This window comes from Acomys russatus, chromosome 8 (genome assembly GCF_903995435.1).
Source record: "Acomys russatus chromosome 8, mAcoRus1.1, whole genome shotgun sequence".
Classification (NCBI taxonomy): domain Eukaryota; kingdom Metazoa; phylum Chordata; class Mammalia; order Rodentia; family Muridae; genus Acomys; species Acomys russatus.
This window is the reverse complement of record NC_067144.1, coordinates 75,491,074-75,508,825: the sequence shown is the minus strand read 5'-3', so window position 1 is coordinate 75,508,825 and position 17,752 is coordinate 75,491,074. Positions and strand designations below refer to the sequence as shown.

The following is a 17,752-nucleotide window of genomic DNA, read 5'->3' as shown; positions in this document are numbered from 1 at the left end:
CCTCTTGTCTGCTCTCTAAATGGAAGGTTGCAGGCGTGCTGCCACACCCAGGTATTGACCTGGGTGCTGGGATTCGATTAGAACTCAGGTTCTGGTTCTTGAGAGGGCTAGACAAGATGAGCCATCTTCTCAGACTCCCTTCTTGGTTTTGGTTGTGAGGTAAGATTTCACTCAGTAGTCTAGCACAGGCCGACCTTGCCCTTGCTGGGCCCTTGAGCTGTTAAGCAATTGTCCTGGACCACTGTTGGGCTGCATGCAGACTTCTGCCACTTGTTAGGCATCATCTAGAAAGCTCATGACAGGCTCTCTCGTTACAAAAACTGCCAAGATATCTCATAGCAGTTTAAGAATGTTCATGACCACCTTGTGTTGGGCCACGTTTGTAGCTAACCTCAGCGGCATGGTGCCCACTGGCCTGCAGTTGAACATGCCTGGTGGAATAGGCAAATCTGGTGTCAGGAAGGAATTTTTGACAAGGATGGAGACTACTGTGGCCTCTGCCCTTTCTCCTAAGCAGGTCCTTGAGCTCCCTTTTCTTTTTCAAATAGTCTGTAGTCAAACACAGTCCTTACCTTAAACCAAACCCCAGCTCTTTGCCTCACAGCAGTGCCAGACCGCACGTCCAGGAGCTCAGATAACCAAGCCCCGCCCCCAGGGAGCTCAGATAACCAAGCCCCGCCCCCAGGGAGCTCAGATAACCAAGCCCCGCCCCCACTGCATCTCAACCAGTGGAGTCTAGGACACCAAGCATTCAGGTGATTAGAGAAGACAGAGTGGGTGTGCAGTCTCTGGAAGTGATAAGAAGTTCTGGAAGTGTCTAAATGCTTCACAAATGGCAGCACAGTGAGTCATCTGCAGGGAAAGACCGATTTAAAGTGTCATCTGTCACTGAGATGTAATTATATGCAATTGAATTTACCCCAACAGTCATGTGGTAAAGAAATATTTACTGCGATCCTGGGAGTGGAGGACATGTCAGGGAAGGAAGACACCTAAAATATCTGTGATTTAGGAAGCCGTTTTAGGTGGGTGTAGAGACAGAGCATACAAGCAGATGACTAAACCAAAAAAGTGCACAGTGGAACGCAAGGCCCAAGCTGTAGGGTAGAAGCAGGTGCTGTGCCCTAGGTGACTGAGGAGGGACCCTCTTTGAAAAGGCGGGCCCAGCAAAGACTTGACGAGGTAAGAAGCAAGTGGCTTTTGTGGTAGGGACATCCCAGGGAGGGGCAGAGCATGCCCAGGGATGCAGGGATGTGGACCTGCAGGCACGGTTGGAGGTAGTAACAGGGCCCTGCAGCAAGAGTCGGAACAACCCTCTAGGCAACACTGGACCAAGCCATGTGAAAGCTGTGGTGACTGGGAGCTACAGAGAAGGGAGAAGTAGCAGATTTGGGGCAGACTTTGAAGGCACGGTTTTTAAAATTCCAAATGTAGGGAAGGTGGGGATGTGGAAGAGCTTCCTCAGCTTGTCTGGAGCAACCATCAAGAAAATGGATGGCCTTTGATAGGTTTAGTAAAAATCTAATAATTTTTTACTGAAAAGATGGATCACCAGGACCTGATTTCGATTCTAGGACTAATATGAAAATCTGTACTTAGAGATACATGTCTGTAATCCTAGAGCTGGGGAAGTGGAGACAGGATGGTCCTTAGAGCTTTCTGGAAAGCCAGTGGCCAAATCAACAAGCTCCAGGGGAAGGGGGAGACTGCCTCACAAGGTGAGGTAGAGAGGCCTGAGAAAATGGCTTCCTGGGGTACTGTGCACGCATGACCACCTGAGTTGGAATCTCTATCACTCGTAAAACGTTGTATACTCTTGTGCAGACACATGTAACCCTGGCACTGTAGGAGATAAAGACAGCATTGCTGTGGATTGTGGCTGCTAGTCAGTCCAGTTCCAGGCTCAGTGGAAGATCCTGCTTTAAATTAATAAGGCCAAGAGTGACGGAACAAGACACTCAACATCCTTGCCACGTGTATGTGCCCGCAACACAAGCATTGGCGCTGAGTGGGAGAGAGATTGCCTCAGCCTCTGGCCTTCACGTGCTCACTAAGGTGCACACACCCTCATCTCCCCCCCCCCCCGTGGGATTTCTGCATCTTCCTTTGTATCCCCCAGAGCTCTGTGAGACTCTGTGATGACTGACACACAGTGGAAACCACACGAAATGTGTTCTCTCCGTGTAGACAGTTCTGAGGCATGTGAGGGACTCCATCTCTGAACAACGTAGGAACCCAAATCGTCTGTAGATACACAGTCACCAACACACTTAGCTATCAGGGGCTCATCTGTATGCCCTTTTTCTTTTATAAATTGTATTTGTATTTATGTGTATGTGTGTATGTGTGCCACATGTGCCCAACTGGAGCCACAGGAAGTTGTGGGCCTCCCTACGTGGGCGTTGGGACCCAACTCCAGTCCTCTGGAAGAGCCGCGGGCACTCTTAGCCGCTGAGCCGTCTCTCCAGTCCTTTATGCCACCCCTGTCACGCTGCCTTCTGATATTCAGCCAGATTCCTAAATTATCTAGATACACTGAAATGATCTTCCAGGACCAGGTATTGACACTTTACAGTGTCTTCCTCTGTCCTTTTCATAGAATGATAATATAATAGTAAATTTGAATTGGGAACTTACTTTACATTAACTGTGTGAGCATTAGCTACCGAGGAGCCATAATGCAACCGAGAGGAAGTTTTCTGTTTTAGCTCTGTGTTTTCTGGAGGAAAAATAGTCGCCCCCTTCTTTGTTTACTTGGTCTTCACAGTGTGCATTGCTGATTCTCCACCATAACTTAGCTGCTCTCTGGGAGTGGGGGGTGGGGGGGGTGGGTAACGCCTTCTTTTCCAGCCTGGACTAGTGTGCACTGGGCTCTGGTGATGTTGGCGTATTACTTATCTTTTTTCTCATTGCTGTGATCTCATAGCTTCCTTAGGGAAGGAGAAAAGTCTGTTCTGGGTCACAGATCAGGAAGGGATGCGGGCTGTTGTGGTGACACCTGGCAGCGTTCACATCGCACGTACAGTCAGGAAACAGAGGGATGGGCTGTCAGGCCTTGTGGCTCAGACGCCAGTGCTCCAGCGAGGCTCTTGGCCTTTCCAAACAGATCTCTGCTTCAGTCGTGATGTGAAGCAGACAGTGAACTGGAAAAACTGGGCTAGAACTCAGTCAGTCCCTTAAAAGTTGGCCATCTGCTTTGTTTCTAAAGCACAAAGTAAAGCTTGTGTAGTATCTACATGTGTGCACGCGCGCGCGCGCGCGCACACACACACACACACACACACACACACACACACACACGAGTCTTGGGTGCCGAACACGACCTGTGTGATTATTTGAGGGGTGTGTGTGCTTCTCTATCACTGCTCCTGGGGTTTGTGGTCGCACACTGCTGCTGTGGGTGTGAGCAATGCATGTGGGTTTCTGTGTGGAGGCAGCATTGCAGATGCTGCAGTGGTTCATTCAGTTCTTCAGCGAATGCTGGCGGCTTCTGTGTGTCCGTGCTCCCCAGCGATGTGCAGCTGCTTTGCTGTTCTGCTGGATGACCGTTCTTTCTCCCATGCCGGGGACCACACCTTCTCACTGGTAATCTCCACAATGTCTCTGGTGACGTTTAATAATTAAGACGCAGTCCACCCAACATGACTGTGATGCTGGCATTCGTCCCTGTGCTCTCACCCCTGCCTGTCCCCTTCACTTGTTATTTCTCACAGGATTCCGAGCTCATCAGACTTTCTTCACTAACTTTACTTTTCCCACCAAGTGTCTATGCTTCCAAATTCCAAGTAGTATGGATTAGTCATGACTATAACAAAATTCTTGAAGCTAGGTCATATGTGAAGAAAGGAGGGTTATTTAACTCACAGCTTGGGAGGTGTTTATAGAAGTGCCATGGCACGGTCTCTGTCAAGGGCCACCCTGCACATCACATGGTCAGATGGCATCCTGCAGAATATGCATGTAAGGGGGAGGATTGTCGTATGGAGAGACAGCAAGCCAGAGGCTGGAGCCCCATGAGAATTAAATGTCCGATTCCAACGATATGACAACATCTCTTGAAGATTCCACTGTCTCCCCGCTGTGGTGGTTGGCGTTTGTCTTAGGGTTTCTGTTGCTGTGAAGAGACACCATGACCACAGCAACTCTTACAAAGAAAAACACTGAGTTGGGGCTGGCTTACATTTGTAGAGGTTTAGTCTGTTATCATCACAGCAGGAGGCACGGCGGCTGGAGAAGCAGCTGAGAGTTCTGCATCGGGATCCGCAGGCAGCAGGGAGAGAACTTCCTGCCATGTTAGGTCTGGCTTGAGCATCTGAGACCTCAGAATTAGCCTTCACAGTGACACACTTCTCCCAACAAGGCCACGCCTCCTAATAGTGCCACTGCCAATGGGCTGTTGGGGCCATTTTTATTCAAACCACCACACAGTGCTGTTACTGCCTGGACAGGAATTGGAGTCGCCTAAGAGACAGACCTCCAGGACACCTGTGGGAAGTCATTGATCACACCTGCAAGGAATTTCTTTGGATAATTAGAATATAGTAGAGTAATTGAACTTTGAAGGTCCACACAAAAAGTGAGTGACAGTGCTCCCTGGGCCCCGTATAGAAAGGAGGGAATGAGCTTCGTCTAGCCGTCGGCTTCCTCACTGTGAGTACCATGTGACCAGCTGCCCCGTGCTCCCACCCTTCCTTCAGTTGCTCCTGTCAGAGTGTTTTATCACAGCAGCGGAAAGGAACTAAGACAGACTTGCACACGACTACAGCTTCTAGCACAAAGACTTCAGGGGAAAACCCAACCGATCATATTCAGACTACGGCAGGACCAGTCACATGACTTAGGTCGGCTCATGTGCTTCATAGGAACCCATGACCACCTTGAGCTTCCAGTCCTTCTGAATTGCTGACCACCCGTGTGTCCTTTGCCACCTGCACACTTGAAGTTGAAACGCTGGGATGTTACATACAACATGCACCTGACTAACTTGAGGCCCGTGTTCCCCCTCCTGAGAGTCACGGTTCAACCACAGCAACTCTCAGATGTCCCAAGGGACTCAGGCTTTATGTGCCTTGTGAACTCCTGTACACATATGAGATAATTTTCTGGAAGGGTACTGCAGACATTCTGGAGCCATTTTCTGAGCAAAGCGCTTCTCCCTCTGGACTTTATAAAACACGCAGCAAAGGGTGATCTTTGTTCTTCCTGTTGTAAAATCTATAAGCGCGATGGGCATAACGAGCACTCTTGACAAGCAGCTCAAATCTTAGAAGTGAGTTCTTCGGGCATCTTAGGGATGTATTTTCAGCCACTCTTGGTTCATGAGAGCTAGATAATGAATTTGAGGCTGTGACAGATAATGTCTAAAAAACACACACCAGGAATTATTCCTAATAATGAATCTATACAGTTACGTAGAATACAGAAAAAAATCATATTTCTCCCTTTTAAACATCTAATGATCTATTTAATAAGCGTGTGGAGGCTTTTTGCTAAGAAAAGGTTTGTGCTCTGAGTACCAGGAACCAAGACTGTGCCATCATCTGTGCTCTGTCCATAGGGCCCAACAGGTTGTCTCAGGAAGCCGAGAGGAGGGTATGGTGTCTAGTTAGGAGGCAATTCAGAATTGAATTTCTAAGGAATGTCCAAGCTGAGAACCTAAGAAAAGAAAGTAGAAAGCTGGGCCGAGGCTGGGCAGAGGCTGGTGAAGTGTGCAGTGCCCCCATCCACGACAGCATCGTTTTCTTTTGTTGTATTGGCTAGAGCATCATGGGACATTTTATCACAGTTCTTTCGATGTCTCTGCCTGGTAGGCTCCTTATCTCTCATTTCTGTGTTTGACTCCACGCTGTGACAATCATACCATTGATTGTCAGGTTTTGTTTTCCTTTCACTAGTATTGGAGTTTATTGTGCAGCTAAGGTGCTTAGGATAAGTAAGTCCTCTGTAGGCTCTCCTGTAAATGTTTTTGAGATTGCATTGATGCCCCCATTGCTATGGGGATGCATTTTGCATGCTATGTCTGAAGTATGTTCCTGTGTAGATGGAGAACGGCCTATGCTAGCCACACTTTTGGTTTTGAATTAGTGAGTTAGTTAAGTAAATAGCAAGCCAAAGAAGAAGGCGATGGGTGGAAAGAAAGAAACAGAATATCCAAGCAGGTACTCAAAATATCCTCAGAAATCATCTGGGACGCCCCTTGAGGCAGCCAGCTAGAGTTTCCGCCTGAGAGTCCTGGGCAGATCAGAGGGTCCCCACAGTCCCTCAGGTGAGTCTTCCATGAAGGACACATGGCAGCAGATGGAGGTGACGTCAGCAAACCTGGCTCACAATATCTAACGATACTGACTGGGATGTTGATATCAGCTGGAGTTCCTGACTCTGCTTTCTCTTTGTTGAAAATGGTTCACCTTCTAACTGTTTCTAAGGACATGACATTTATATTCCTGGGCTGTTTTCTCTTCTCTCTGTGTCACAGAATTAGGGGCAGCATATCCCCAGAGAAGGGGGTTTTGAGGACACTTTGAGATTGAAATGCTAGGCAGAGGGTAGAGACCCAGGTCCAGTGCTGGCTCCTTCGTGAGCTCAAGCAGCACCTGACAATGCACTGATGCAGTTATGTGCGCCGTGTCTTCAGGGCTCTTCGCCACTGAGCCATCTCTGTGGCTTCTCACGCTGTCATCTTAAGTCAGCAGTTGTGCTTTACCCTTCGGATTGATGTTGGAATCTCTCTCAGGAAGAAACCAGGCCCTGGCTGGTTTGCTGCATGCTTTCCTGACCGTGTGTTTGGTTGTGCAAGCCATGAGGTCAAAGCCAGGTTTTGTGCCTGTGGCTGTTTTTATCAGTATACATGGGACTCCCTGCGTTGTCTGCCAAGGCCATTACCCGGCTCTTGCTCCCCAAGGAGGCATTTGAGCAAGTGTGTCCGTGCTGGGGACCAGCGAGCATATCAACATACATTAGAGTCAAGCATGACGCTGCTGAAATTCATAGACTCTTCTTTGTAACCTCACTTGGAATTACTGCTCAGACTCTTGAGTACTTTCCAGGCCACCATATGAGCACTGGACTTCAGCGGTCAGAGCCAGGTGACACTGAGTTCGAAGACATTAATGTAAACATAAAGCAATTTAGACTCTCCGAATTAGCAAAAGGTTGCTCTTTCTTGACACATTTACCCGAGGCAGAGTTATATTCCTTTCATTTTGGAAGACCTTTACAGAAAGCAGTATACATATTCACCCATAGAATCTTGTAAAATCAATAGAAGCATTTTTGCACCCAAATGACATGCCCAGCCAAAGTGGCCTGTAAACCTAGCGTCCTGCCTTAGTGCTTAGACATCCTGACATCTCAGAAGCCGTTAACACACTGAAAACACTGTGGCATCCATAATGCCATTCAGTTAATTCCTGTTGTCTTTTAGGGGATGTGAGGGCTCAGACAAGGTCTCACTTTATACTTTGGGCTGGCCAGGAACTTCCTATGTAGGCCAGGCTGGACTATCCTCCATTCATGGCTATCCTTCTGTATCCAGTCTCCTAAGTGCTGGAATTACAGATGACAGGCCCTGAGTCAGCTCCAATCTTTCTGTTTCTAATACATTTTTTCTGTGTGGTTTGGATCCCCTGATCTCACTTTTCTCCCCTTATCTCCTTCATATTCCTTTCTTTTTCCTTTTCCGTAACTTTTTAAGTAGAATGCAACAGTCACGCTGTCACTGTGTGCCGGTCCCAGTGTACAGCACAGGGGAATCTCTGCTAGCTGAGGACAAGGTTCAGCATCCAGATCAAGACAGCTTGTGACAGCATGTGGGCTGCTTCTGCCTCCTCGCATGCCATTCATTTCTCTACTCTGGTTACATTTTGAGGGGAAGAGATGGGATTCTCTTGTGCCTGCCTTTTTCTCTTTTCCTTAACATTGTAATGTGTAAGACTGGGAGTGTCGCTCAAAGACTGAACTCATGTGAAGCAGTGAGTTCCGGTTCAGCATTGCAGACAAACAAACAGAAAACCACCACCACCACCACCACCATCACCACCACCACCACCACCACCATACAACCATAAACCATCACCATCACCACCACCACCACCACCATCACCACCACCACCACCACCACCACCACCACCACCAACACCATCACCACCACCACCACCATCACCACCACCACCACCACCACCACCATCACCACCACCACCACCACCACCACCACCATCACCACCACCATACAACCATAAACCATCACCATCACCACCACCACCACCACAACAACAACAAAAAAAACCCAGCTAATATAAAATCTACAGTGAAAACCAAAGCCAAACAAACAAAACCGTACAGTATGTACCAGGAGCGCTGCAACGCACACCTGTGGTCCCAGAACTCTAAAGACAGAGCAGGAAGATGAATACAAGTTAGAGGCCATCTTGGAGGTGTATGGTGAGTTTGAGGACAGCCTGGGATATGCGGCTTGAGACCTTATCTCAAGAACACATAAGGAATGAAAACTACATAAAGCTTTGTACATGCAAGAATGCTTTAAAAATTTGAGGATTTATTTATTTATTTATTTGTCAGTGTGTGTGTGTGTGTGTGTGTGTGTGTGTGTGTGTGTAGGTACCTACATATCACAGCATACATGTGGAACTTAGAGGACAACTCTGCTTCCACCTTCACTGGGGTTCCAGGGACTGGCATAAAATACTTTTTCAAGTGATGGTAGCCTAGTGGCTATGCATCAGCCTTTGAGAAGTGACTGCTAACATTCCTGCCCCTCCCCTCTCCTCCCTCCTCCCTCCCTCCCTCCTCCCTCCTCCCTCTCCTCCCTCCTCCCTCTCCTCCCTCCTCCCTCTCCTCCCTCCTCCCTCTCCTCCCTCTCCTCCCTCCCCTCCCTCCCCTCCCTCCTCCCTTCCTCCTCCCTCCTCCCTCCCTCCTCCCTCCTCCCTCCCTCCTCCCTCCCTCCTCCCTCCCTCCTCCCTCTCCTCCTCTCCTCCCATATATATATGTGTGTGTGTGTGTGTGTGTGTGCATGTGTGTGCATACATATACACAAATGTGTAATTAACACGTAGGCTCTCTGCCTGTATCTGGGATCAAATCCTCCTCTGTCAGCCGTCTTTCCCTCACCTTATAAAAATTCCCTGTGGCTTCGGACCCATCTCAGATTTCCATCTCTTCCCAGCCTGCACTTTGTGTTGGGACATCACACCTAAGGATGAATGCTGTTCCCTGGCTGAGGCCACTCTTTGGAGCCTTGAATAAAAATGCTAATGTGTGTCCCAGGGCAGTTGGCCTGAGCCTCACTAAGTCAACTGGACTTCTCCACCCCCGACCCCCCTCTCTTTCTTGAATGTCACCTTTGTTAATGGCTCCTCTTTGTGGCTATGCATCCAGGCTGTCACCTTGTGTCATACAGACTTTCTGACTTTCTTACTCTCATTTCTCTCAGGCTCTGTCCACTTATTCTGAGGAGACTGTATCAGATGTGTCTGTGTGATTAGGCCCTTCTCTTAGCTGACGCAATAGTTTCCAGGCGTCCTGCCTCTGCCTCCTCTGTGGTCTATGCTGTCTTTCCCGTCTCAAACTCTGACCTAGGAAGCTGTTCCATTTCAAAACTTGCAGTGACTCTCTCAACTTCCAAAAACAGCTTCCTGGTGATATAATTTGCTTTCCATAAAATGGACCAAGTTGGAATATGCAATTAAGTGGCTGTAATCTATCACAGATGTGCAGCCTTTAACTGTCCATTTAGGAGCATTTTTAACACCTCATAGAGAAACCCTGAATCACTTAGCTGTGCCTCCCTGTTCCCCTAACCCCACTTCAGCCTCAGGAAAACCAGTGGCATGCATTCTATCCCTCTAGAACTCCCTCTCTCGGAACCCTCCTGTGACTGCAGTCACGTGGTCGATGCTTTTCTGTGGCTTTCACGCCTCAGTGTACTACATCGACCAGGGTCAGCCTCAGTGTAGTTTACGTTACTGCTTCGTTATTTTCACGTTTCTTGTTTGTTTTTGTTTTGGGCACAGTAGTATTCCATTGCATATGTAAACCACACTTTGTGTTCAGCTCTTCAGTTGATGAACGTACAGATTGTGTCCACATTGGTCGTTATAAACAATGCTGAGCTGTACGCTTGTATCCAGGTTTGTGTGTGGACTTACATTTCCATTTCTCCCCCAGAATGAGCCTACTGGGTATAACGTCCTATTTGCTATCGAACCAAGAACAGGCTGTCTGGCTTTCTGTCTGAACTTTTTGCCGTAGGCCATGGCATTGGTGATGCTGTGAGCCTTGATGGTTAGTGTTCTCGGGTCTTGCACCAGCGCCAGATAGCTGGCCTGTGCTGAGTGAGTATTTGTAGAAGGGCTTCCAGATCCCTGCGGCAGGGCTTCTCCTGAAGGGACACAGAGAATCATCTCTTCACCCCAGGCATAGAGAGAACCCACAGACAAAAGGAAGAATTCTCTTCAGTTCTGGCTTGGTGGAGCAGAAAGTTTATTGGGATTCCTTTCAGGAGCATGGGTGACTCAAATGTGGCTGCAGCATGAAAGAGCCTCCCCTCTCCCCTCATCTGTTACCCCACTTATAATCTCAGAGAGGGAGAGGCAGGCCTCCTGGGGATCTCACAGGACACTTCTTGTGGATCTCCTGAGCCTCATCACCTATCTTCTCCCTCCCTGAGAGGCTGTGAATAAACAGAGTCTTGCGAGGGTCTCCTGTGTTTTTTGTTTTTGTTTTTATTTTTACAAGTACTCTGCTTCAAGAGGGAGACGGCAAGGCTAGCCTAGAGGAAAGCTCTACGTGGCTCAGCCAAATCCTGAAGTTGCTGTGGTCAGTGCTGTTCTAGTTTCATTTCTCTTGATGTGGGGTGGGATGGTCCGTTTTGCAATTCTAGGTTATAATCCATCCGTGTTGGGGAAGTCAGTGGAGAGCAACTTGTCCACAAGGAGGAGCTGAGAGTGGATCAGCACACACTACCCCTAATGCTGACTCCTAGCTTAGACATAGCTGGTTCCTTCATCCTTCCTCAGTCCAGGAGCCAGCCCATAAGACAGGACCACGATGTTCCCCGGGCAGCTGACCTGGACAGTCCCTCAGTGAGCCCTTCCCATTTGATTCTAGGTTTAGTCAGGGTGACAGTTAAAACTGTCCAGCACAGAGAGCTTCTCAGTTTTCTCCTGACTGTGACAGAGTCTCAGCACGTTACAGTTTCTGTTTGTGGTGTCCCCTGACCGGGGTTGCTTAGTTAGGCACACCTTCAGAACACCTGGGCAGATAGAACCCTAACTGTGTCCTTAGGCCTCCAGGCTAAAGTGTCCTGGGGAATGGCACAAGACATGAGTGTTGTCAGGGCCTTAGTCAAAGCCTGGTATACAGTTAGTGCTCAATGACCATCCCCACAGGATGATTTTCGTCATTACTTTTCGTATGCATTCTCCCCCGCTCACCATGTTGCTCGACCATGTCTACATTTTAAGGAAATTGAACATGGATTTGTTTTTCTTTCGTGTGGAACATTCTGTGTCCCTGGCGCCTGGGCCATATGTGATAACCATAACATGCTGCCAAGTCTGCAACTAAGGGAAGATGTCTCCATCCCTCTGGCTGCTCTCAGTGGGTTCCCCAGGATCTCACACTAGCTCGTGCCAAGCAGTCTGCTTAGCTTGCTGTTGTTTTTTGACACATAATTCACTTGGAGGCTGACTGAGCCCTGAATAGGAAAAGCCCAGATCACAGAGGGGCCAGGGGCAATTCTATAGCATGAAACCCCATTATTTCAGTTTACACATGACCCCATAGACAGTAGAAACAGATTGAACAAATCTGGCCTTCCTTTTTCTTGAGGTTGGAGAATCCGTACCATTTCTTTCTTTTCTTTTCTTTCTTTCTTTCTTTCTTTCTTTCTTTCTTTCTTTCTTTCTTTCCTTTTAAAAAGTAGCCCTGCCTGTCCTAGGACTCACTATGTAGACCAGGCTGGCCTTGAAATCACAGAGATCTGCCAGCCTCTGCCTCCTGTGAGCTTGGACTAGAGGCATTCACCACCATGTTTGGATTTGTCCTATTGAGACCAGTGGTGTGGGGTCAAAGAGGCATGAAAAGCTTTAAAACTATGGAGTGACCAGAGCTCTCCACATATCTCCTTACTAAGATTGTATTTTTTATCTTTTTATACAATCACTTAGAGCATTTCACAAGCTGGTTCTTGGAATGTGGCCTTTAACAACAAACTGTGCATTTAATTGAGCAATATTTCTTCTATACATTTATAGTTTCAAAGATTTGTCTATTCTTGGAAAGACTACTTTCAGAGTAGAGAGGGATAAATTCAGACATGACCAGGTTTTATTTAGTTCACATTACACACAATTGAGTTGGCAGAAGATTAATGCGGGGGGAAAAAAATCCCCGGAAATCTGGGTGGAATTAATTAGCCTTGAAGAATGACAGTCACCTCATTCCTAACAATATGTTTGGGGTAATGTCAGTTTCTTAGAAAGCTCAAATGTAAAATTGCAGTGCCAGCATCCACGTTTTTATTTGAGTTGAAAGCTGCTGTTGAACTACAGTCTCTGCTCTGATCTGAGCAGATCTCTTAGCTGGTGGTGATTTCCATATTCTCACTTAGGCTGCTATGCTGAAGATTTTCACTCACTGGCGAGCCCTCAAAGGATCTCACTTTCACATGATAATGTGTTTTTCTCCATACTTTCCTCAGGAATGACAGCTATCCTTCCTTCTGGCTCAGCTGTCCTTAGCCGTGCTCAGGCCCAGGGTCACCAAGAGAAAGAAACATGACCCCCATCAGATGCCTAGAGAAGCCCAAGCCTCATGCACAAAGCTGGCCCAAGACTGGGTTTCATAGAAGGAAATCAACCACATTATTATAGTAACTGAGAGACACGGCAGATGCTGAGGCTGCACGGAATGACATCTGCATGGCTTGTTGAGTGTCCTGCAAGGGCAGAGTGAACAGGCTGTAGGGGACATATGGCCTCCATTTCGCCCCTATCTGCTCTCCCATTATAAGGACATGGTGCTGCTGCACAGTGTTGGAGTGACTGGCCACGTGATGGTCTATTTGCCTAAGAAGTAGGACCGTGCCTTACCGTCTCACTCACTCACCATCATGGTCCACTGTCTGACAGTGGTGTTTGATGGTGCTCCTGCTCAAAGAAGCCATGTGGTAGATGAGTGCGTATGTGTGCACAGGTGTGTATGGGCAGGTGTATACGTGTGCAGGTCAGAGGACAGATTTGGGGAATCACTTCTCTCTCTCCCCCTTTGTTGTTGGGTCTCTTTTGTGTCTGCCATGTTTTGTATTTTCCAGATCAGCTGGTCTGTGAGCTTCCAGTTGGTTCTTTTGTCTTCCCCTCCTATCCTGCCATGGGAGCGCTGGGATGACAGATGCACGCCAGCACATCTGACCTTTTTTATGTGGAATCTGTGACAAAAATCAGGCCATCGGATTTACATGGGCAATCCCTTTTACCCACTGAGCAATCTTGCTGGTCCCTACTTTAGCTTTGTTGAGCCAAGGTTACTCACTGTCCTGGTATTTGCCAGGTAGTCTAGGCTGGCTGGGCAGTGAGCTCCAGGATCCTCCTGTTTCCGTCTTCCTAGCACTGAGATTGAGAGCCTGTGATACCACAGCTAGCCTTTTAAACATGGGTTCTGAGTATCAAACTCGGGCCCTTATTCTTGTAAGGCAAGTGCTTTTCCAAGTGAACAAACCCAGCACCAACCAAGCCAGGGTGAACGAGGCCATGAACATGCAGTCATGGATATTTTACAAGGGAGAAAACTATCCCTCTGTCTCTCTTTGATGATGATAGGACTTTCCCAGACAGAAGGTTACAGCTCATACGGGCACCAAAGAACAGGGTCTTTAATATCTTAGAACCCAGGAGAAGTTTGTCACTAACCAACAGACACCTTTGTGTCCATATGGTACCATTGGTGCCATAGGGGACCTTATGGTCAACATGGCACTAGCTCCCCTGAACTCTAGATCTGTAAGCTTATAGATAATCTGCCGTTGGCTTCAAGGAAGTGTTGGAGAATGGATGTGCAATGCTGTCCACCACCAGCACGGAGATGCGCTGATTGATGACGTCTTCTGACATGTCTCAGCTAGACTGTGTAGGCTTTGTGGGAGCAAACAGTCACCTCCACAGTGAAGGGCTGAGGCTCGTCTTGAATCTCTTGGTTTCTCAGCTTCCATAAATTAGTCTGTTCTGTCATTGTGAATGATGATTCCGGTATATTTAAAATAGGTGTAGTTTTGTGAAACCGAAGTTCCATGAGAAAAACTCCAAAAGACTGACAGATTATAAATAGGTATTTGCACTGCTGCATTAGTGTAAGATGAGGTAATGGAGACACGGGGCACAAGCAGCATTTGTTAGACATTTTTAGAATGCTAAGTATTAGACTTTGGTAAAATTATATCACTGCATGGCTTACTTTTTTTTTTTTTCCTCGTTTGCCGTGACAAACACAACATTAAAGCAACTTGAAGAAGGAAAGGCTTATTCTGCCTCATAGTTTGAGGCTGCTGTCCCATCAAGTTGGACGTGTCATAACAGTGGGTGTGGGAGGTGGCTGGTCATCCTGGATCCATAGTCAAGAAGTAGATGTTACTTTTGTCCTTTAGATTTAGTCCAGGACCCCAGCTCGGAACAGCACCAGCCACATTCCAGGTGATTCTTCCCAGCTCTGTCAAAGCCCCACCCACACAGTCACACTCAGAGGTGTGCCCAGAAACTCTACATTCAATCGAGTGGACACTGATTAGTCATAGTTACTTTGCACATAGACTTTTACAGAATAAAAGCTTTCATAAAATAGTCTTTGTGTGAACCAGTGATAGGGATGTGTTCTGAGAAGTACCCCACAGCACAGTACAAGAACACATCTTCTGGTGCCATGGCCAGCGGCTTGAGGTGACCGCCTGATGTGATTAAGAAACATGAAAAACAAGAAGAGTTTAGTTTAGCAATGCTCAGTATCTATTGCTGTGAAGAAACACCACGACCAAGGCAACTCCAATAAAAGAAAGTATTTAATTGGGGGCTTGTTTACAGTTTCAGAGGCTTAGTCAGTTGTTATAAAGGCCAAGAGAACAGTGGCAGGCAGGCATGGCAGGCAGGCAGACAGCAGGCAGGCAGGCAGGCATGTCAGGCAGACATGGCAGGCAGGCAGGCATGTCAGGCAGACATGGCAGGCAGACAGGCAGCAGGCAGACATGGCAGACATGGCAGACAGGCAGGCAGGCAGGCAGGCAGCAGACAGCCAGGCAGGCATGGCAGGCAGGCAGGCATGGCAGGCAGACAGCAGGCAGGCAGGCATGGCAGGTAAGCAGGCATGGCAGGCAGGCAGGCATGGCAGGCAGACAGCAGGCAGGCAGGCATGGTAGGCTGGCAGGCATGGCAGGCAGGCAGGCATGGCAGGCAGGCATGGCAGGCAGGCAGGCATGGCAGGCAGGTAGGCATGGCAGGCATGGCAGGCACTGGAGAAGTAGCTGAGAGCTCTGTATCCTGATCCACAGGCAGTGGGAGAGGGAGTGTAAGGGTCGGAAAATCACTGAAGACCCCAGACTCAAATAGAATGTAAAAACGAGTGGTTATTCTGCAGAAACAGCTTGCATGCAGAGTCAGCCAACCAATCAAAATGATGGCAACCCCAAGGGGGAACTCACAGCCTCTTTTAAAGGCTTCTAGGGGAATCCTATCTGTGGCTACATGACTCTAATCGGGGTTGGCCTGTGCCTGTAGAGGCAGCAGGTGCTGTTGGAGGCTACATGCTTCTAGCCAAGGGCCTTTTTGTAATGTCCAGTCCTCTCAGGAGAGGGAACTGGGCTTGGTGTGGGCTTTTGAAACCTCAAAGCCTATGCCAATGACACACCTATGCCAATGAAACCATACTTGCTTAGTCTGGAGACTAAGCAAGGAAACATGTAAATCTGTGAGGCCAATCTTACCCACCCCACCCCCACCCCCTTAGGCTGCAGCCATATCATCATAATGTAAAATGAATTTAGCCCAACTTAAAAAACTCCCCTGCGTCTTTCACAGTGTCAACACTATCTAAATGTCTAGTCTCTTCTGAGACTCAAGGCAATCCCTTAACTGTAACCCTCGGTAAAATTAACATCAAAAGGCAGACCACATGCTTCCAACATACAGTGGCACAGAATATATATTACCATTCCAAATGAAAGGAAAGTGGGGGCGGGGCATAGTGAGGAAATACTGGACCAAAGCAAGACTGGTGAAACCCAACAGTGAAAGCTCCAAATTCTGCCTCTCCATGTTGGGTGTCAAAGTGCTCCTCAGCTCTCCTCTCAGCTTTGTTGACTGCACCGTGCTCTTCTCTCTTGGCCCGGCTCCATGCTTGGCCTGCAGCTTTCCCTTGGCAGGCTCCCCATAGCTTTGGCTTCTTCAACTCTCCAACACAATCCAGGCTTCACCTTCAGAGCTTCAGGCAACGGCCTTTCCAGACACCCATGAAGGGACACCCCACCACATGCGTGACCTCAGAGGCTCTCCTTAACTGGGGAGAGAGAGAGAGTCCACAACCCCTTTCTTGACTTTAAATCCAGAACCTCTTGGCTAAAGCTGCCTACTTCTGCTTGCCAGGGCTGGAACCTGGGCCCTCCTTGGATCACATTTGCATTGGCTTTCTTTCATTGATGGTTTTCTTTCAGTTCTTAATCTTCCCTTTAATTCCTTTTCACAGGCTGGAAGCTTAGCTTGCCCTGAGGTCATCACTCCCTCTGTTCCATTAACATCAAGCTTTTCTTTAAACTTTTTATCTCGAGGAACTCAGGACTTGGCTCCGTCATTACCCATTCTGGTGCCCCTCTTCTCCCTAGACTGCACATTTTATATTTCTCTTTGCCCTGCTTGCTCCATTTCACTGTAGATCTGTATAAGAGTGAGCACTAATAACGACCCAGTCAATACTAGGACAGCGAAGTCTCCAGCCAGGTTACCTGCAGGCCACGCTACTTACTATATGCCCCCTCATGTCAGGGTGTGCATCTGCTTTTAGAAAGAAGGACGTCTGACCAACCCTGTCCACTGTAATTATACATGTTTGCATTTTGGGCTCTGGCGGTTGAGTTTCATTGTTTTGCCTGTAAACACTACTCTGCCTGTATTTGACAGGGAGTAAAATGAAGGCACTCTCTAAATGAGTTTTTTTGTTTTGTTTTGTTTTTAAGGATGTGTATGGGCAGGTCTGCAGATGTTTGATTGGAGGGCATTAAAACAGAAATGATTTAAACAGAAAGATGAGGAGAATAGTTCTGAAAGTCATGTCCTGTCAACTATGCACCACCAAGACATGCCCCGTGACCTCTATAGAGAATGTGTAGTTCTGTGTGATTTGGCATGGTGTAGCTCCATAGGCAAAGCATGTGGGCAGAAAGGCCCCAAGGACAAGCATCCATGCTGCAGCAAAGGCTGCTGGGTAGAGGTGTGGGCGGAGGTGTCATAGCCTGCTCTAATGCCACAATTTTCCAACAAAATGTGCATTGCTGCTAGGACGTTTCACGCTCTTTTAAAATGTTTTATATGCCATCTTTAATTTTTACCTTCTAAAATTGTGGCTTGTTTCATCCAAAGATGGGTTTCAGTGTGGATGGTAAAGGGAGCTTTCAATCCCAGGCCTGGCTATGGGGCTTTCATTCCCTGCTTCCTGTTATGGAGGGCCCTTCAGAGTTGGGCCATGCCCCCTAGAAGATAGT

General features: G+C 47.8%; 1 protein-coding gene and 1 pseudogene across 1 annotated transcript in view; both read left to right on the top strand.

Moving 5' to 3' along the window:
* LOC127192954 (40S ribosomal protein S19-like) overlaps nt 1–17,752 on the top strand; it is an 877,505-nt pseudogene that overhangs the window by 349,120 nt on the left and 510,633 nt on the right.
* The window catches only part of Dscam (DS cell adhesion molecule), a 574,658-nt gene that overhangs the window by 89,030 nt on the left and 467,876 nt on the right, over nt 1–17,752 (top strand). The window lies entirely within an intron of this gene.